Source organism: Nycticebus coucang, chromosome 4 (genome assembly GCF_027406575.1).
Source record: "Nycticebus coucang isolate mNycCou1 chromosome 4, mNycCou1.pri, whole genome shotgun sequence".
In the NCBI taxonomy this organism is placed as follows: Eukaryota; Metazoa; Chordata; class Mammalia; order Primates; family Lorisidae; genus Nycticebus; species Nycticebus coucang.
In genome coordinates this window covers 71,261,076-71,282,478 of record NC_069783.1, presented here as the reverse complement: position 1 = coordinate 71,282,478, position 21,403 = coordinate 71,261,076, and the positions used below count along the sequence as shown (strand labels likewise).

The following is a 21,403-nucleotide window of genomic DNA, read 5'->3' as shown; positions in this document are numbered from 1 at the left end:
AAAAAAGAATATATTTCTTGAGAAAAAGTTCTCAAAACTTAGGTGATTTTTAAAAATTGGGCAAGAGTCTGTAGAATTTATACAGAAGTGAAGTTTATTTAGCTCACAGTTCTGGAGGCTTGGAAGTCCAAGAGTATGGTTCTGTCATTTGGTGAGAGTCATCCCATGGTAGAAAGGCTGAAGGCAGAAGTGTATGACACAGAGACAGGGGATCAGGCTGAACTCATCCTTTCTTTCTTTCTTTTTAAAGATATTAATGTTTCAATAACTAACCCATTAACTCTCTCAATAACTAACCCACTCTGTGATAACAGCATTAATCGATTCTTAGAGCAGAGATCTCATGACCTCATCATTGTTTAAATGTTCTGGCTCTGAACACTGTTAAAATTGGCAATTCAATTGCTGTATGAGTTTTGGAGGGGATATTCAAACCACAGCAGTAGGTATGATTATATTGTCAATAAATTATGAGAGAAAGACTATCCTACTTGAGATCTACTATTGAATTTAGTTCAAGTCTAATCCTATTAGGAAAATAAGTTTTTTAATATGGTAGTTTGTTTTTGCTTTCTTTTCTCTTTTCATTGCTTCCTCCACCTGTCCTATTTCCTAATCTTTATTAATGCTGTTCTGAGAATGGCAATATGTTTAAAATTTTATAATGGGAATTTAATAATGAGAAAATTATTTCACTAAAATAAATTTGTTTTATTGTGTTAAATTGCCTTAGCTGTAAGAGTGAATTTTGGAATATTTGTTTGATTACATCTGGATAACATTAGATTAAAGAATGTGAATGTACGGTATTTCTGGGAAAGGATTACCTTCTGAACTTTATATCTGGATTCTGTTAGAATTGGGATGGGTGGAAGTTTTCACTAATATAGTGTAGGCTTCTTGTGTTTACCTCATAAACCTGTAAAGTATGGTGTGTGTTTGTGTGTGAGTGTGGAATAAGTAATCAGTTGTGGCAAACGACCTAATTGGGCCCACAGAAGAGTTCATTTAGACAGTTGAAAGAACATAGAATATTTCATTTCAAAAAAAATTTTTTTTTTTTGCAGTTTTGTCCAGGGCCAGGCTTGAACCCGGTAAAAGGGGCTGGCTCCCTACTCCTTGAGCCACATGCGCCACCCTCAAATTTATGTAGGCATGAGACTAATTATTACTGGCCTATCTGGAAAATAAATTTTATTAATGCAAATACATAAGTCTGAGAAATCTTTGTTTAGTTCTTTGTCTCTGATTCATTCCACTGGTGGCCTATAGAGGGCAATACATGTATAGTAAATATAGCTTTGAATTTTCAGTTTTCACCTAACGTCATTTAGTCATTTTATCTAAAGTCAAATGAGATGACATAGGTTCTGAGTTATTATTCACATATTCTATGATATATCATAAATATTAAGATTGTAATCTTTGTAATATTGGGTCAAAGTAAAAGATAGTTGTGAAACTAACATTATTTAGTATGTACAATGACTTTTTTGTTGCAGCAACATTTTCTTTGTTATTTCTTCTTTTCTGAGGACTAAATGAAAAAAAAAATAGGCTTAAAGAGATTTTGAGTAGATACAAATAAAACTTCTTAAGAGTTTTTACACGAATAAGCCACATGCCTTCTCATTCTGGGATTTTAGTGTTTCCTTCTGTAAATCGGAGATTCTTAATTGTAACCTTTAATGGTTGTGTTTTGCTTCAGATTTTATGAGATTCTTAAGTGTACAAGAGATGCTTATCTTGTGTACATACTGTTGAATAATTAGATAATAAGGCTGTCATTTTTTAATGGTGTCTAATTGTCAGTAATGGGGAAGCTGAGCAAATGAAGGTTATTCTGAAGAAATAATTTGTGTAAAAGCCAATTTTTACCAAAAACATTAACTAGGAAGCCCTTTTCTCCTTACTCCAAGGATGTTTTAATGATATGGTATAATTCATTGGTATAATGTAGGCCAGGTTGAGAATAAAATAATTTAAATATGAGGTAGTCTGGATTTTATTAGTTTGCTTTCAAATTTTGGTTCTACCTCTTTTCTGGGATTTGTAACCTCTAATCAATTAAAGAAGCTCTCTAAACATTAGTTTCTTCTTTAAAGTGAGTATAAGTAAAGTATTTACCTTATAGAGTTGAGACTTAAATAAAATAATCTAGATTATGAGTTTAGTATAGTACCTAATGGTATAAAGAGCATTCACAAACATCATATTGGATTCTTTTTTATAATTTTTTTAAAGACTAAAAAGGATGGCAGAAGGAGGGAGGGCATGAGGCGGGATCTCACCTAATGTGCATATTGTGAAGAGTGTATGACATGCCCCCTGGATGAGGGGCTCTTCTACAAATGGAACTTTACTCTGGAAGGGAGAACAATGTAACCTGTACCCTCATATTAATTTGAACAAAGTTATTTTAATAAACAAGATGGTAGATTTTCTCATTTAAAAGATAATGTGAAAATTTCAAAATACCTTTGAGGAATCTGAAACTGGAGTACATTTGCAGGTTTTTTTAAAAGACTGTGAATAACACTAACTCTTAGGAAATCTTTGGGCATCTGTGAGATTTATTTTAATAACACTGACTCTGGGTTTTGTGTTATACTTCTTCCTAAGGTGGTTAGACTCATTAAGTCATTTGGGGAACCTAGAAGATCAGTGTGACAGAAATTTACATCAGCATCATGTAACCAGGGACTAATAAATCTGAGATGCTTTTCCTTCTGGAACAGTTAATAATTGTTCACAAATGATCTTGATGGAACCTATAAATGAAAAAACATTCTAACAGATAAAGATTCTAATCCTGATATTAAGGGGTAAAGGACCATAGGAAAAAATGTAGTGGTTGGGGAAGTCCTTGAAAAGTTGTTAACTTGGGTAAGGGAAATACCAGTATCTTTGTGGTCTTTCAGGGACAAAAGACATCTTTTGCAGAGGGTGTAGTGTTTGAGACAAGGTATAAAGTGACCTTCATGGCTGTTCAGCTCCACGTAGGGAGAGTCAGTCAGCATCGCTTCAGTGGGAAGCAAGGAAATGATGGCTGAAGCAAGGAATGACTGTTACTTCTCACCAACAGATAGGTACACACCACTTCCTGAAATGATTCAGCAGTTTAGAGTTGCGAGCTGTGAGACTTTGTGAGTTACACAAGGGGAGCACAGGACCCAGGAGGGTCAGGTCTGTGGAAATACTTCTGGGATTACTCTGTTCCCTCCTGCTTTGAATCACAAGCTGATGTGCAATTGTAGGCTTTTCCTTCTTTTCCCCCTCCTAACCCTATCTGTAAGGTTCCATGACTGTTTGTAATAGAGTATTCTAGACAACAGCAGGTAAAAATTTACAGGTGCTGGGGGACAAGGGGTGGGAATTGGGGAAGAATGAAGGTGTTTTATCTATCCCATCAGTGCTTCCAGTTTTAAAAATGACATTATTTTATTCTACCCTCACTTGCTGGAAAAAAACAGGCCTCTTGTCTGGATCTTTTCCTTTTAATGATTTCCATGTAAAGGCTTTTACTCAGACTCTGACATGACTGTCAGAACACACACTTAAATGCAAGACTACTTAAAAGGCTATTGATATTCCCTGGTGGAAAAGAAAGTGCTTTAAAAAAAAAAATCCATCTATCTGTACACAAGTTAACCCTGACTATTTTCTTTCCCTCTTTCTCCTAATATTCTTCCTCCTCTTTTTTTTTTTTTTTATATTAGTCAAAGACTCAGGTTAAAGCCAGACCCACAGTCCAACAAAATTTATGTGATACCATTTCCTAGAAGGTGTCATTTTTATACATTGATGGCTGTGATTAATTTAATCCAGATCCAGGTATATTGAGTAGAGGGAAAGAATGCTTAGTTTTGATCTAAAGCTGCTGTTTGGTCTCCAGAGACTGCTCCTTTTAAATCTGAGGCTCGGCTTGGCACCTGTGGCTCAGCGGCTAGGGTGCCAGCCACATGCACCAGGGCTGGCAGGTTCAAATCTGTCCTGGCCTGCCAAACAACAACAACAACAACAACAACAACAAAATAGCTGGGTGTTGTGGCGGGCACCTGTAGTCCCAGCTCCTTGGGAGGCTGAGGCAAGAGAATTGGTTAAGCCCTAGAGTTTGAGGTTGCTGTGAGCTGTGACTCTACAGCACTCTACTGAGGGTGACATAGTGAGACTCTGTCTCAAAAAGAAAAAAAAAAGTCTGAAGCTCATCTCTCTCTTGAATATGTTAGCAGAAGTCAAATCTGTGTTTAAATAATGCTGTATACAATAGGAATTAGGTATAGTATTTACAATCAAAGTGTATTTTGGCATGAATTTATTAGTGGGAATTAAAGTTTAATCAGATTGCTGTATTATTTAAGCAGTCTATTAGAGAAGATAGGTTCTAAAGTAATAATCAGGTATTTGATTAGATGCTAACTAATTGATAGGCTATGGAGCTATGTGGTTGGTCTCTTCTGTTGGTGAGAGAATATTATGTCTATTAGCCATTAACCACCATGTTCATTTTTGCTGTCCCTTTCTCACATGAAATATGATGATTTTACTGAGTGGAAGAGATTTAAGCAGTAAATCCATAATCAGAAAAATAATTCATTCTTTGAAAGAATGATATAATCATTCTGATTTTATTCACTATAATAATGTTAGCTACCTGAACTTAACCAAGACTTTCATGGCTTCTTACAAATACTTTATAATCATCTTTTAAATCTTGCTTACTTTCTCTGGGGTGACTATTTTAAACCTTTCTCACATTATTCAATCCCCTAAATTTAGCACCTCTGCCCCTCATTTTAGCAGACAATCTTTTACCTAGAAAAGGGAAATCATAGAATAACTTTCTCAGATGTCATTTTTTATTTCAAATTTCTTCTAAATCATCACCTTCCCTTTTCTATTTCAGAGAAGGAAGTGCTTGACTTCTTTAAAGAGGCTAGTAGCTACACACTGTTTTTGATCCTTCTTGTTCCAGATTTTTCTAAAACTTTGATTTAGTAATATTTCTACCTTATTTTTTCAATCTCTTGATTGATCCTTTTCCTTCTTCTCACAAATTTGATCTTTAAAATGATAATAAAAAGGGCCAGGTGCAGTGGCTCACTCCTGTAATTCCAGCACTTGGGAGGCCGAGACAGGTGGATTGCCTGAGCTCACAGGTTCGAGACCAGCATGAGCCAGAGCAAAACCTTGTCTCTAAAAATAGCTAGGCATTGTGGCGGGTGCCTGTAGTCCCACTACTTGGGAGGCTGAGGCAAGATAATTGCTTGAGCCCAAGAGTTTGAGGTTGCTGGGAGCTGTGATGCCATGGCATTCTACCGAGGGCCACATAGTGAGACTCTGTCTCAAAAAAAGAAAAAAAAAAAAAAGAAAGTGGAGTGATGGTTAGTGTAGCATTGAACTTGGGGGGCTTAAATTTGGCTTTGGGAGTCAAGAAAGTGGTGTTGTCATAAGTGCCATTTAGTCATTCTGTCATCCCTTCCAATACTGGTGAAAGTTCTGAAAGGAAGAATGGCTACAACTGTTGGTCTCTCTTTCCTGTGCCACTTACTTCCCTTTCCTAAATTCTGGCCTGACGTGTTTCACCATCTTGTTAGCTTTCTGATGCCTTTAAGCAGACAGCTTTTATATTTTGTTCTTTTTTCTTATCTAAATTATTTAATTCACCCTTGCCAGATATATATATTCCTTTACAATCATTTGTATCTGTTTTGTAAAATTTTAATTATATTGTGTATATAAAAATATCTTGCTTTTAAAAACTTAACAGAACTTAAAAACATTTCTACATGTAAGTATTCTTTCAAGACATTTTTTAACTGATTGAATATTATTTAATAGTTCTTCACATTTACGTTAAATAATTTCCCATTCTTTCTCTTCATCCAGTTCCTTATTAGCAATAAATAGAGTCTCTCTTTTTATAGTCTCTTTTTATTTGGTACATAATGATATTTCTAGATGCAAAATTATTTAGGGATCTTCTCTTTTACATGTTTATAATGTAAACTTGGTCATTTTTACTGGACTTGGTATCTACTGTGATAACAAAATTAAATTTTATTAGGCAGATGCTTTTACTATCTTGAGAAGCACCTGGCTTTTCAGTTAAAACTGGAAACAGAAGCTTGTGTGAATGTGTAGTTTTACACCTAACAAAAAGAGAACACATGTCCATCTGATCTTTGGAAGATTTTATATGTTTCAAATGGATCTCTGGCCCTGAGCCATTCTTGCTGTCATTTTTTATTAACTTTGTTCTCTTTTTCTTCTTATAGAAAGACTGCTTTTTGTAATATTTTTTTTAAAAGTATGATGCCATGCAAAAGGATATTGTAAATGGCGTCTTAAGATTGTGTCCTAGTCTCTTAAAAGGAGTCATTAAACATACCATACAATATGCAGTAACTAGTCAGAAGCACAGAATTAACATTTTAGCTATCTTCAAACTCTAGTAATCAGCTTCCAATGACCATTATAAAACAGCGAATTAATTTGTTTAACAGATTAACGAATATTATTAGCTTCATTGGTAGATAAAAGGCATTTAAAAATCACTTTTGTAGATAAATAGTCCAAATTGTAATTTTCAATAACATATTTTCATTTAAATCTTATAGCCTGCTCCTCAGTTCTTGTGATACATTTGTTTCAGCTTTCTTACTTATTTTCATGAACTAATGTTTATGCTTTGTAATGTTTGTGTAATGTTTGCGCTTTCACAGATTGACTACAACTGAAATTTTTGCTATTCCTTTTTCTCTGGCACTTCCAAGGAGTAGGTAATTGAGATGTATTTTCTCTGGTCCTCAGCACTCTTCTTATCTCTGTACTATAGTTCTTTAGAATACAGAGTCCCCTTGTGTTACCCAGGCTGGAGGTCAGTGGCTTAGTCAGAGCTCACTATAGCCTTCAACTCCTGGGCTCAGGTGATTCTCTTGTTTTAGCCTCCTGAGTAGCTGGGACTACAGGCACATACCACCATGCCCAGCTCACTTTTCTTACTTGTTTTTTTTCTTTTTGTAGAGAGGGAGTTTCACTGTCATCAGCTTCCAGTGACCATCGTAAACAGCAAATTAATTTGTTTAACAGATAAACGAATATTATTAGCTTCATTGGTAGATAAAAGGCATTTAAAAATCACTCATCACAAGTGTTGCTTGTGTTGCTCAGGTTGATCTTGAAATCCTGGCCTCAAATGATCCTCCCTACTTGGCCTTCAAAAGTGCTGGGATTGGCTTGGTGCCCCTAGCATAGTGGTTAAGGCGCCAGCCACATATGCCGAGGCTGGCGGGTTTGAACCCAGCTCAGGCCAGCTAACCAGCAATGAAAACTGCAAACAAAAAATGGCCGGGTGTTGTGGCGGGCGCCTGTAGTCCCAGTTACTTGGGAGGCTGGGCAAGAGAATCTCTTGGGCCCAGGAGTTTGAGGTTGCTGTGAGCTGTGGAGCCACGGCACTCTACCAAGGGTGACCTGGTGAGACTCTGTCACAAAAAAAAGAAAAAAGTGCTGGGATTACATGTGTGTGCCACTGTGTCCATCAAAACACAGTTTTGTAGGAAATTTGGATCAGCATTTTTATTCATTTTTATAAGCTAGGTTGTGGTCCTTCTGTTTGGTCTTTCATAGATTGGCTAAGTTACAATTACGTTATTCCTTTTCCTATGACATTTCTTGAAGGAGTTGGTAGTAGAGATATGATCTCCTTGTTCTATGTTCTTTTTACCTGCATAGCGTTTTCCATGAAAAATATACCTTTTGCATTAGCAGAAGCTATTGATAAAGTAAGGAAATGTAAGGTTATGGAAGGAAGAAAGAAGCTCTTTTACCAAATGTCTGCTCTGTGCCAGGTACTCTTATTTAAAATGTGAATGGTCTTGGTCCCCCCCACCTCTTTTTTTTTTTTTAATTTTGAAGTTTTTACTCAATGTGGACAAAGACTTTGGGATCCTTAATTTTTTTTACTTTTTTCTTTGTTATCTGTTTTATTTCCAAAGTATGTGGATCAAGCATATTATTTTTTTGTTTATATTTCTATTCTTTATAGATTGATAGCTTTTCTTTGTACACTCCTTGTGTTACAATGTGGACCTTAAGTTTAGCATTTTCTTAATTTTCCTACTTATATTTATAGATGACAATGTTATTTGTATTATTTTTGAAGAATTATATCATTACCATTAGATTATATAATGTATAAATGGACCAGAATCAAATATTTCTTTACATGGAGTTTTTTTCTCTATGGAAAGTTGTCTTATATGCATTTTAATCTTAATCTTCCATCCTTGGTATCATTAGCAGCCTACATAGCCAATGACTTATACCCAGCAACTTTTATGGAATCCTAAGATTATTTCCCATAGTAAAGGTAATACGCAGGATAGGAAAGGTATGCCCTTGCTTTCCTAGTAAACCACACTAAAGGTACAGGTTTTCTTTGCCAAAAATTGGCTTCCTTCATCATTCTTCCCTCTTTAGAGGGAAGCAGCTTGGAGTATTGCCCTTCTCTTTGATGTGGTCTTTGAATTTCTTCTCTTCATTGGACTTCTTACAGAAGGCTTTATTTGAAACAGAATGTTTAAATCCAAATGTGGTTTTCTAACACATTGTTTTTATCCCCATTCAAAGCCATGTCAAGTAAGTTATGTCATATCTGCGATATCATTTTTGATATAAATCGATAAGGAGAAAAAAGAGAGTGAGTAGACATAGGGAGGTAATGCTAGTGATTCAATGTGCACACTCATGACTTTGTTTCAACTTCCTCTTGATTTTGCTATGGGAAACAAATTTTCAGGTGAACATTTGGATCCCTTGCATCCAAGGGAATTACTGGATGACCTGCATATCTGCTTCCTTGCCAAAATTTAAAACAGTATTCTTTTACCAAAATTATGGTTTTCTTTTTCTGGGATGTATACTTAATGTTCTGATATTCAATATAGACTGCTGAATGTTTTGCATTTTGATAACAATTTAGAAATTCAGAGTAGTTTGTAACACTTTGTAGAAGATGGTAGAAAGACATAAAAAGAATTTGCTTTTGACTTTGAATTACAGTTATTATTTCAACTCAAATAGTATGGATATCAATTATTAAAGAGTTATTAAGTTTGTATCAAGTATATCGTCAGAAAGAGTTCTGGTACTTTAAAAACACTTTTAAAAATTTTTTTCAAGTCTGGTAAATGTTATATTTACCTTTTTTATTGAATTTATATCATTTTAGGTGTCAGAATAATAAATATATAGAATTTAAGGCTAGAACTATTTTTTTTTTTTTTTTTTTTGGTAGAGATAGAGTCTCACTTTATGGCCCTCGGTAGAGTGCTGTGGCCTCACACAGCTCACAGCAACCTCCAACTCCTGGGCTTAAGCGATTCTCTTGCCTCAGCCTCCCAAGTAGCTGGGACTACAGGCGCCCGCCACAACGCCCGGCTATTTTTTGGTTTTGCAGTTTGGCCGGGGCTGGGATTGAACCCGCCACCCTCGGTATATGGGGCTGGTGCCCTACCGACTGAGCCACAGGCGCCACCCTGGCTAGAACTATTTTAAGAGGTCACAAATCTTGACTATTTTAAGAGGTCACAAATCTTGTTACTTTTAGAAACTAAACAAACATCACACAAAGTTACACAACTAGTTAGTTGCATTTAAAACTAGGTAGTTGTATAAAAACAAGTTAGGCCTCATGACCCTTTTCCACTGTTCTTTTCTTCTTGTTATTTTGTCACAGCAATTCTTTTAATTTTTAACTTTCCTGTAAAGAAATCTGTCAGGAAAAAGCTGCTTTTGACAAAGAATTCTAAACTGGAGCCTAATTGGATTTATTTTTCTTATGATAGATTACTCCATAGAGAAAACCTAATAGTATATTTGAAAGGAAGTATATTACAAGTTTGGGATCAATATAATGTTAGAATTCTAAGCATTTGCATTTTGTGGAATATTAGTAGTGATATTTAATTTGTTTTTCTTTCAGATGTATCTAACATAGCATTTTTCCTCTTACTCCTCCCCATCTTTCTGAGTTTCCCTACCCGCTTACCTTCATTCAACACAAATACAATTCTTAGAATTGGGAAAGGATGAGGAATTATAGTAATTTGCCTTGGGTAAAATGACTTGTTTTGGAAAGAGAGATATCTCCTCTGCTTCTGAAGCTCTTGAGACTCTGATTCTTATTAGGAATGCATTCTAGAACTTGGGTGAAAGGCAAGACTCACCTAGTTTACTAGATGGAAAACTTTGGCTAATAAAAGTTAATTTATTAAAATTTTTATTTTGCAAAAATGGTGAATTAATAGAATAGACAATTATGGAGTAATTCTTGCTCTTTAGGAATTGATCACAAAAGAAAATGCTTCTCTTCTTCAAAGAAGAAGAAGATAGTTGTTTTATATAACACAAGTGGAAGGGGCATAGAAGAGGGCTTATCATGTGGTTTGGTGATATACCGTGATTATGCTACCAGCACATTCATTGGGTATATACTTTTTAGATTTGATTTAGATTAATTTTACTGATAAAAGTGCCCCAAAACTTGTGTGAATTGTGAAGCATGCCTCTTGAATGTGTTTATTACTGGATATATACCTAATCACTTTCTTTGAATAGTAGCAGTTGTCTTCTGAAAAAATAAATTACAGGAAACAGTCATGTTTTTTTGAACAGTTTTATCCTTTGTTACCGTGGAAATCTAGAAATAGGATGTTAAATTAACATCTTTATTGATTTCATAGTTATAGTTGAAATTATTGATTCAGTAGCAATATTGACTAAGGATATATATTTCTTAACTAGGGTTTTTCTTTTTTCTGGCCCTATTCTGAAGGGGATGGAGAATTGGTCTTTGGAGAAAGACCTATTTATGTAGGTCTTAATGTTTTCTAGGGGATTAGGTTAAAACATAAAATATTAAGGAACTAGGGTAGTACTGCTTTGAGGGAACTACCTACTTTTGCTTATTTTTCCTTCTAGCTTTACCTTTGTTTTGGATATTTTGGGGTCATTTTCATTACCATCCGAAGTTTGACAATGACAAAACTCAAACTGATTTTTAGTAAACATTTGCAGAGTTAATTCTGTTGTCAAAAATAATTCAAGGTAGAGATTACCTTGAAATTTAGTTTATTCATGAGCTAGCTTATTTTTGAATTATGCAGGAATTATTTTGAGTTCTCCTGTCAGTGTGCTAGTATTAAGCAAAAATGTACCATTATGCTCCTATCTTTAGGTAGATGGTATGGTAGACATTATACTTTCATATATTAGAGTATATTATAAAACAATAGTTTTAAATTGGTGTGAAGACTTTGGTTTAAATATAGTAAATTGAGTACATGTGTTTATCTCTTTCTCCTAAACCCCTGCCAACATTAAACAAGATCTTCAAGATATGAAACACAAATACTACTTTATGACAGAGACTTTTCTTAAACACTCTATATATTAAAAGAAACCTCTTTTTCCTTTTTTTATATTTGCCCAACTTGAACCTTCTTTTATATTTACCCATTTCTGATGTTCTTCATTCATTCCTGAGGATCTGAATTTCAATTGAGTATCATTTTCTATCAGTCTAAAGAACTCATTTTAGCATTTATTTATTTAGTTTTTAACATTGATTTGATTGATTGATTGAGACAGGGTTTCTCTCTAGTCCAGGCTGCCATGCAGTGGCTTGAACATAGCTCACTGTAACCTCAAATTCCTGGACTCAAGCAATCCTCCTACTTCAGCATCTAGGACTGCAGGCATGTGCCGCTGCACCTGGCTAAGATCAGGTCTTGCTATGTTAGCCAGGCTGGTCTTGAACTCCTGGCCTCAGGAATCTTTCTATCTCTGCCTCCCAAAGTGCTGGGATTACAGAAATGAGTCAGAGTCTCATTCTGTTGCCCAGGTTAGAGTGCAGTAGCATCACCATAACTCATTGCAACTTCAAATTCATTTTCTTAACTCATCCTCCTGCGTCACCTTTCTGAGCAACTGGAACCACAGGCACATGCTACCTTGCCTACCTAATTTTCTTTTTTAAGAGGCAGGGTCTCAATATTGCTCAGGCTGATCTCAAACTACTGGACTCAAGTGATCCTGCCCCCTTGGCTAGCAACAGCCACCATACACAACCCTCTTTAGCATTCTCTTTTCTTTAAATTTTAAATTATTAAGGGTCCATAATAGTTGTCTGTATTTAGAAGGTACATGTGATATTTTGATACAGACATTCTGTGTTAATTAGTCAACATCAATCATCTCAGGCCTTATCATTTCTTTGTGTTAGGAACATCCGAGTTCTACTCTTGCTAGTTATTTTGAGGTATTCCCTAACTTAGTGTTGATTATAATCACTTTGTTTTGCTGTTGAATCTTGTTGAGTCTATCTAACTTTATTTATTTTTCCTTCCCTCCCCGCTACCGCTACCCTTTCTTGCTTCTGGTAACCATCATTCTATTCTCTATCTCCAAGAGATCAATTATTTTTAATATCTAGCTCCCCAATACGAGTGAGATCATGAGAGATTTTTTCTTTCTGTGCTTGGCGTATTTCACTTAACATAATGTTCTCCATTTCCATCCATGTTGTTGCAAATGGCAGCAGGATTTTATTCTTTTCAATGGCTATATAATATTCCATAGGGTATATGTACCATAATTTCTTTATCCATTCATCCATTGAGGGATACTTAGGTTGATTCTCAATCTTGTTTATTGTAAATAGTGCTGCATTAAACCTGGGAGTGAAGATATATTTTTGATATACTGAATTCTTGCCTTTGGCTATATACCCAGCATTGGGGTTTCTGGGTAATGTGGTAGTTCCCTTTTTAGTTTTTTGAGAAACTTCCCTACTGTTCTCCATAGTGGTTGCACTGATTTACGTTTCTTCCAACACTGTATGAGGGTTCCTCCTTTTCCACATCTTTGCCGGCGTTTGTTGTTGGCTTTTTGATAAAAACCATTTTAACAGGGGTAAGATGGTATCTCGCATTTCTCTGATAGGTAATGAGCTTGTGCATCTTTTCATATACCCATTGGCATTTTTATGTCTTCTTTTGAGAAATGTCTATTCAGATCCTTTGCCCATTTTTTAATTGGATTTTTGATTGTTTTTCTATTGAGTAGTAGTTTATTTCTAGATATTTTATATGTAGCTATTGTAAATGGGATTACTTTCTTGGTTTCTTTTTCAGATGGTTTACTGTTGGCATATAGAAGTGATACTGATTTTAGTATATTGATTTTGTATCCTATAACTTTACTGATTTTTTAATTAGTTTTAATAGTTTTTTGGTGGAGCCTTTAGGTTTTCTAGATACTGGATCATATCTTCTGCTAACAAAGATAATTTAACTTCTGTCATTCAAATTTGGATTCCCTTTATTTCTTTCTGATTTCTCTAGCTAGAACTTCCAGTAGCATGTTAAATAATAGCAGTGAAAGTAGACATCCTTGTCCATCCTGTTCCTGATCTTAGATCTTAGATCTTAGGCTTTCAGTTTTTCCCTATTCACTGTGATTCTAGTTGTGGGTCTCTCAAATGTTGCCTGTATGGTATTGAAGTAAGTTTCTTCTATACCCGGTTTTTTGGGGAAATTTTTCATGAAGGGATATTGAATTTTATTGAAACTTTTTAAGTATCAATTGAAATGATAGGGCTTATGTCCTTTGTTCTGTTTATATGATGTATTACATTGATTTATTTGTGTATGTTGAACCATCCTTGCATCGCTGGGATGAATCTCAATTGATTTTGATGAGTAATCTTTCATTGTTTTGCCAGTATTTTGCTGCAGACTTTTGCATCTGAATTCATCAAGGTAATGACTTATGGTTTTCTTTGTAATGATCCTTTGGACTACTGCAGTATCAGTTGTAATGTCTCCTTTTTCATCTGTAATTTTATTTATTTGTGTCTTTTTTTTTTTTTTTTCCTTAGTCTGGCTAAAGGTATGTCAATTTCATTTATCTTTTAAATAGCATTTTTACAGCTGCGGTCCCCAATCCCCATGCCATAGACCAATAATAGTCTGTGGCCTGTTATGAACCAGCTGTACAGGTTGTCTAAGTTGGTTGTTATTTCCTTTCACCATTTTCAGTATTTCACTCCAGTCTTTTCTTGATTACATGGTTTCTGAGGAGAAGTCAGATATAATTTATATCTTTGTTGCTGTATAGGTGTTTTTTTTCCCCTCTGATATCTTTGCAGAATTTTTGTCTTTCATTTTCTCAAGTTTGAGTATGTAAGGTTTTTTTTGTTTGTTTGTTTTGTTTTTTAAACATTTACTTAGTGTAGTATTCTTTGAGCTTCCTGAATCTGTTTTTTGGTATTTGACATTAATTTGTTGGAAATTCTCAGTTATTATTGCTTCAAGTTATTACTTTTCCTTTTTTCTTTTCTTTCCCTCTGGTAATGCCATTACATATATTTTATACCTTTTGTTTGTCCCACAGTTCTTGGATATTCTATTCCATGTTTTTCAATCTTTTTTCTCTTTGGTTTTCAGTTTTAGAAGTTTTTGTTTTTATAGCTTCAGTTTCAGAGATTTTTCCTCTACGGTGTAACGTCTGCTAATCAGCCCATAATGGCATCTTCCATTTCTGTTATATTGTTTTTGATCTTTACCATTTCTTTTTCATTTTTTTCTTAGAATTTCTTTTCTCTGCTTGAATTATTCATCTGTTCTTGCACATTTGTCTACTTTTATAGTTCAAGGTCTTAACCATGTTAATTGTAGATTTTTAAAATTACTAGACTGATGATTCTAACATTTCTACCATATCCAACTTTGGTTCTGATGCTTATTCATTCTTTTTAAACTGTGTTTTGATTTTCCTTTTTTTTTGTTTTTAAATACAAAGTCTTGACCAGTCACCTAGGTTGGAATGCAATGGCATAATCATAGCTCACTAGTAACCTTGATTTCCTGGGCATAGGTAATCCTCCTGCCTCAGCCTCCTCTGTAGCTGGGAGTGCAGACACATGCTACCATGCCCAGATAATTTTTCATATTGTTTTATAGAGATGGGGTCTCCTTAAGTTACCCAGGCTTGTTTAGAACTTCTGGCCTCAAGCAATCCTCCTGTCTCAGCTTCTCAAAGTGCTGGGATTACAGGCATGGGACATTGTCATCACCCTTTTTGTTTTGCCTTTTAATATGACTTGTAATTTTTTTGTTGAAAGATGGACATAATGTATTCTTTCAAGAAGTCACACAGAACACACACATATACACACATATAAATATATTCTTGTAGATAACAATATACAAATAACTCTTTTGAGATCATCTTCCAATCTTCTCCCTTTGTTTTGAATCGCTATTATTTTATTTTTTTTGTTTGTTCATTTGAATCTAATATTGTAGTTAGCTGCTAAAGAAAACTATTTTCCAAAGCTAGTGATGATAAGTATGAAAAAAACCCCTGATTTGAAGTTACAGTTCCTTTATAGTTTTTTTTTTTTGGAGTGGTGAGGCTTGAAGAGGCAACTTTGGAGTCTGGACACTTTTTTTTTGAGCCTCAAGCTGTCGCCCTGGATAGAGGGCTGTGGCATCACAGCTCACAGCAACCTCAAACTCCTGGGCTGAAGTGATTCTCTTGCCTCAGCCTCCCAAGTAGCTGGGACTACAGGTGCCTGACACAACGCTCAGCCATGTTTTTGTTGTAGCTGTCATTGTTGTTTAGCAGGTTCAGGCAGGATTTGAACCTGCCAGGTCTGGTGTATGTGGCTGGCGCCCGAGCCTCTTGAGCTATAGGCGCTGAGCCTGGAGTCTTGATACCTTGATTTTGCTATTTATTTTCATGATTGTATTTTGGGCTTCAGACACAAAAGAGTGTCATGATTCCACTTCACTGTATTATTGAATGTGATGTTGTTTTAGCCTTGGTTTATCTGAAGGAACCTGGGGTGGGGGGTTGATATGTGAGTGGTTTATTAAATTATATGATTTTATGAAACAGGAATTAAGGTCATAACGAGAGAAAAGAGAAGGTGGGAGAGCAGTACAATGGTACAGTGGTAGAGCAGTCTGGTTTCTTAATCCAAGGGACTTTCTGAGAAGTCTTGTGGAACTTACTATGGGAAGAACAAAGAGGAGAAGCATTTATCTGTCAGCTCCATTTCATGGGTTGTTTAACTTCTGATTTTGCTTCCTGAGTGCTAAGTGTTTTTTGTGGGATTCCATGTAGTGGTATTAGAAAAGCCCTAGGGGAGGAAGCCAGAGGTGTACTGTAAGTGTCTGAGCTGGTGTCAGGTACATTTTATCTTGCTTTCAAGCCAGTCCAGAACTGGTTGCCGATGGTAGCTGGAATAAGAGGAGAAGCTGAAAGGATTTGAGTGGAACTGTGGTGTTGTCCAGTACAGATACATAATACTTGAGATGTATACAACTGCAAAATTTGAATGGAAATGCATAATAATATTAGATGCAATTAATGATTATGTATTAAAATGTTCTAGATCTCAGATATTTCTAAAGTAGATGGTGAAATAAGAATCCTGTTTCATGTCAGAGGGAAGACAGGCAGAATGTATGGTTTTTAGTTTTTAGTGTTTTTTCCCCTCAGTTTAAGGTACTTCATATGTATTGTTTCATTTAATCCTTGAGGGCAGCTCTGAGGTAAATTTGATTGTGTTTTTTTAATAGATGGGAATGTTACTAAGAGCAGTAAAGTAACCTTCCCAAGGTTATAGAATGATTCACTTGCAGGGGTTATATATAGAGACTTATATAACTCCAGAAATCTCATTTCCCTCCCTTCTGTCTCCTTATAGAACCCTGTTATTGATGTCTATGTAATTTTATTAGGCTTTCAACCTGTAAACCTAAACCTCTATTTTCAACCAGTTTATGATTTATAAAAGTCATTTGTATGTACTCTTCTAGTCCACTAGAGGTCAGTATTGGGTTAAAAAGACTACTGGAGACTGGTTTTTGATTCTCATTATTTTAACTAAGTCTTATTTCTAGGTACTTATAGAATTTGTATTTTACAATAAACCTTTATTTAATGACACATGTAGAATGTACCATAAAACTGCTTTAACAGTTGTAAAAGTGTTAGTAGGTGACTTTTTAAGGTTAATAGTCCAGATTAGGTAATAATGCTTATGGATTCTCTCCTCTCTGATAGGTAGGATAACACCTAAGCCATATCTTTTGCAGATATCCCCCACTCCCCCCTTTTTTGCAGTTTTTGGCTGGGACTGGGTCTGAACCCGCCACCTCCGGCATATGGGGGCGCCCTGCCCCTTTGAGCCACAGGCGCTGTCCCAGATATCCCTTTTTAAAAAAATTGTGCCACATCTTGTTCTCATATGGATTCATTGTTATCTATTGCCTTTATTTGGTAAATATATGTGCAAATTTACTATGTATATGTTGCTATGTCTAGACTTAGAGGATTCTAGGAATGGTAAAGTGTTTCTTCAAAAAGAGAAGAGTTACATACTGGAGGGCTTTACTGTCATTTTCACCTGGATGTGCAACAAGTTTACCTTTGTAAACAGTACATTCTGTACTTAACTTACTATTTTTATGGTTCCTTTTGCTTGGGATGGCCCTATGATCAGTCAACAAGGCCAGAATACTTGGAATTATTCTTATTTCCATTTCTCTTCCATGAACTACATTTAAATCAGTAAATTGTTTCTGCTTCTTATATATCTACTGGTATATTTATTCAAGTTCTCATACTTCCTACTTGAACTATTTTGTTGGTTTTCCTGCTTCCAGTCTTTACTTTCTCCCAGTTGACTACTCTTATGTTCCTAAAGGATTTGTCTGAATTGTAAAGATGATCCTGTTATTACCCTGCTTACATTCTTTCATTATTTCTCCCATTTCCTATTAGCTAACATCACAACTACTTTATGTGGCATCTTTAATTTTATCTCTTTTTAATCCTTCATAACCTATGCTTTAATTATATAAAATTGTGTATTATTGCCTGGATAGAGAAGGTCTTTTATCATGCTATTTGCTATTCTGGAATGGTTACTTTTTCTATTTATCTCTGTTTGGAAAAATCGTATTTAGCTTTCAAGAGCACTGTTTATTACATGTTCCTTTGTCAAGACTTCCCTGAAACTTTTCCAAGCACATCTGATTAATTTCTCCTTTGTCCAATTATTGTCCTCTATATTTGTTTTTATCATTATACTAATTGCACTCACTGAATTCTAGCTACTTAATTTGCCTATCTGCTTCTTGTAATTGTGATGTGAGATTCATGAGTTAGGGACTCCATGGCATAATGCCTTGTAACAAGTAGACATTCAACATGTTTTTGAAAGTAGAAATACAGAGAGAAAGCTCCTTCAGATGGGAAATGAGAGAAGGCTTTCTAAAAGAAGAAAAATTTTAATTGGATTTTGTAGGAAAGGTTGGCTTTGGGCAGGGAGAGATTATAGGGTAGAGAAATGGTATAAGTAAGGATACAGAAATAGGAATTTACCTAGTGTATTATAAAATAGAGTCTCATCCAAGTGGAAGAGTCATGTTGGAAAGTTCTGGGTAAGAACATTGGAAAATTAGATTCACCTTCTGTTATGATTGAATCTATGCAATAGATTATGAAGTTTGGACTTGCATTTGTTTAAAATTCTCCCCTAATTTCTCTCATGCCTAATTTACACAATAAACAATGTGATTTAAGAAGAGCCTGGCAATAGCAAGTTAAGGGGATTGTAGTGGGAAGGTGATGGGTTCCCTTTTGGGTATGTTGGGCATAAGGTGATGAAGAACACACAGTAGTAATAGGAAACTGGAGATGTGCTACTGCATTTCAGGAGGGTGGAAAAAGTGGTAAGAAAAGGGTTAAGGGATAGATGTTGCTCAATTTCTCTATATTAGGAAATCACAGGACAATATATGTAAGGGAATCAGAGCACTGTCAGCTGCTTCTTTATAAGGATTGTTTTTGGAGAGATAGAATAATTGATCCTGATTAATAAAAAGGATTGGCATGTTAGAAAAGAACACTGAAGGGCTTTTATTGGATTTTTTTGTGTGTACTTTAATGTCACATTTTCATTTCAATATATTATATATTCATATATAATATATTTAATGTTATATAATTCATATATAATATATTTAATATGTTATATCATATATGAATATATATGAATATTTAATATGTTATATTATATATTTAATATGTTGTATTATATATGACTATGTTATATATATGAATATATTATATATTCATATATAATATATTTAATATGTTATATAATTATATACATAATAAATATATATAATTTATTTTTTTTTATTGTTGGGGATTCATTGAGGGTACAAAGAACCAGGTTACATTGATTGCATTTATTAGGTGAAGTCCCTGTTATAATTGTGTCCCAACCCCAAAAGGTGTGTCACACACTATGATACCTCACTCCCTTTCCTCCTCTCCCCTCCACCTCTCCCCACCGTGTACTGGGTCATTAATTGTCCTCATATCAGAATTGAATACATAGGATTCTTGCTTCTCCATTTTTGTGATGCTTTACTAAGAAGAATGTGTTCCACTTCCATCCATGTTAATACAAAACGTGTAAAGTCTTCATATTTTTAATGGCTAATAGTATTCCATGATATACATATACCACGGCTGTTAATCCATTCCTGGGTTGGTGGACGTTTCCACATTTTGGCAATTGTAAATCCAGCCGTGATAAACAGTCTAGTGTAAGTGTCCTTATAGCAAAAGGGTTTTTTTTCATGCTGGTAGATACCCAGTAATGGGATTGCAGGATCAAATGGGATGTCTAGTTTGAGTTCTTTGAGGGTTCTCTATACTTTCTACCAAAAAGGTTATATCGGTATGCAGTCCCACATACAGTGTAGAAGTGTTCCCTTCTCTCCACATCCATGCCAGCATCTGCAATTTTGAAATTTTGTGATGTGGGCCATTCTCACTGGGATTAGATGATATTTCAGGGTGGTTTTGATTTGCTTTTCTTTAATAATTAGGGATGATGAGCATTTTTTCATGTTAGCCATTCGTCTGTCTTTTTTAGAGAAGGTTCTATTCATTTCTCTTGCCCAGTGATGTAAGGGATTGTTGGCTCTTTTTATGTTGATTAATTTGTAGATCCTAGTTACCAAGATTTTAAAAATATGGAATGCTTCATGAACTTGCGTGTCATCCTTATGCAGGGGCCATGCTAATCTTCTCTGTACCATTCCAATTTTAGTATATGGGCTGCTGAGGTGAGCACTATTACATGTACTTATATATTTATATTAAGTCTTCACCACTTTTGCCAATCTTTTTTATTTTTTTTTGAGACAGAGTTTCACTTTGTCGCCCTTGGTAGAGTGCCATGGCGTCAGAGCTCACAGCAACCTCCACCTCTTGGGCTTAGGCAGTTCTCTTGCCTCAGCCTCCAGAGTAGCTGGGACTACAGGTGCCTGCCACAATGCCTGACTATTTTTTGTTGCAGTCGTCACTGCTGTTTTAGCTGGCCAGGGCTGGGTTCAAACCTGCCACCCTGGTATATGGCGCTGGCACCCTACCCACTGAGCTACAGGCACCACACCACTTTTGCCAAACTTATACATTGTGAATAGATGGTGATTTTTACTTGCATCTGTGGTTGTAATATATGTCCTGATTGCACCTTTACAGACTGGAGAAGCTTAAATAATTAATTGTAACAAGAGACCCAGGTTCAGATAGAGCGTGAGAATACGACTTGAGGCACCTTTGATTTCTAGCATAAAATTTACTGTCTCAATTTGCTGATTTGGTCCAAACCACTTTGCACTCCTTCAAATTGATAGGAAAACCATCAACTAAAAAGGACAAATCATAGAACATCTAAAATTATTTCATAGGATACTTTTCAAGTTTGTATTATTTCATGTTTGGATGACAGTACTTATATGTGGCTCTTCTTGATTGCTTTTGATACATAAACATGCTTTATTGATTGTGAAAAAAATTAGTTTGGGATTCAATCAAATAAGACTCATTTGTGAAAGATTTTGGTTTTGCTTTACTGATAGGATGGAGTTAGGGAACAAGTAATCCCTCTCTAGTTGAGGGCTTGCTTTTCTTAAAAAAAAAATGAAAGCTTTAGAGGAAGTTCTTCCTTCCTTTGGGCCTCCCCAGAGTCCTTAATCCCTTTTTGTGTGTTTTGCATTGGAAGTAAGTGGGGGAAGAACGTTTACTTTTGGGAAAAATTCAAAGAATGTTCTATATCTTAGTTAATTAAATTTTTGGAAGATATGTCTTACATATAAACCTTAATTAAATGTTTTGGATACCTTCTTACTCTCAGTTTGTTACCGATGCCGTGTATTTTATGTAGATCTAACCAAAATATCAATAGGTAATATGTAGAGAAACAAGTTTGTCCATTGATTCAAATCTCTGGAATGTAGATTCT

General features: G+C 35.2%; 1 protein-coding gene and 1 non-coding gene across 2 annotated transcripts in view; one reads left to right on the top strand and one right to left on the bottom strand.

Annotated features, from left to right (window-relative positions):
* Positions 1-21,403, top strand: part of EXOC6B (exocyst complex component 6B) — a 782,024-nt gene that overhangs the window by 291,271 nt on the left and 469,350 nt on the right. The window lies entirely within an intron of this gene.
* On the bottom strand, positions 20,124-20,230 carry LOC128585105 (U6 spliceosomal RNA). The gene has a single exon (XR_008379852.1). It is a non-coding gene; the product is annotated as a U6 spliceosomal RNA (small nuclear RNA).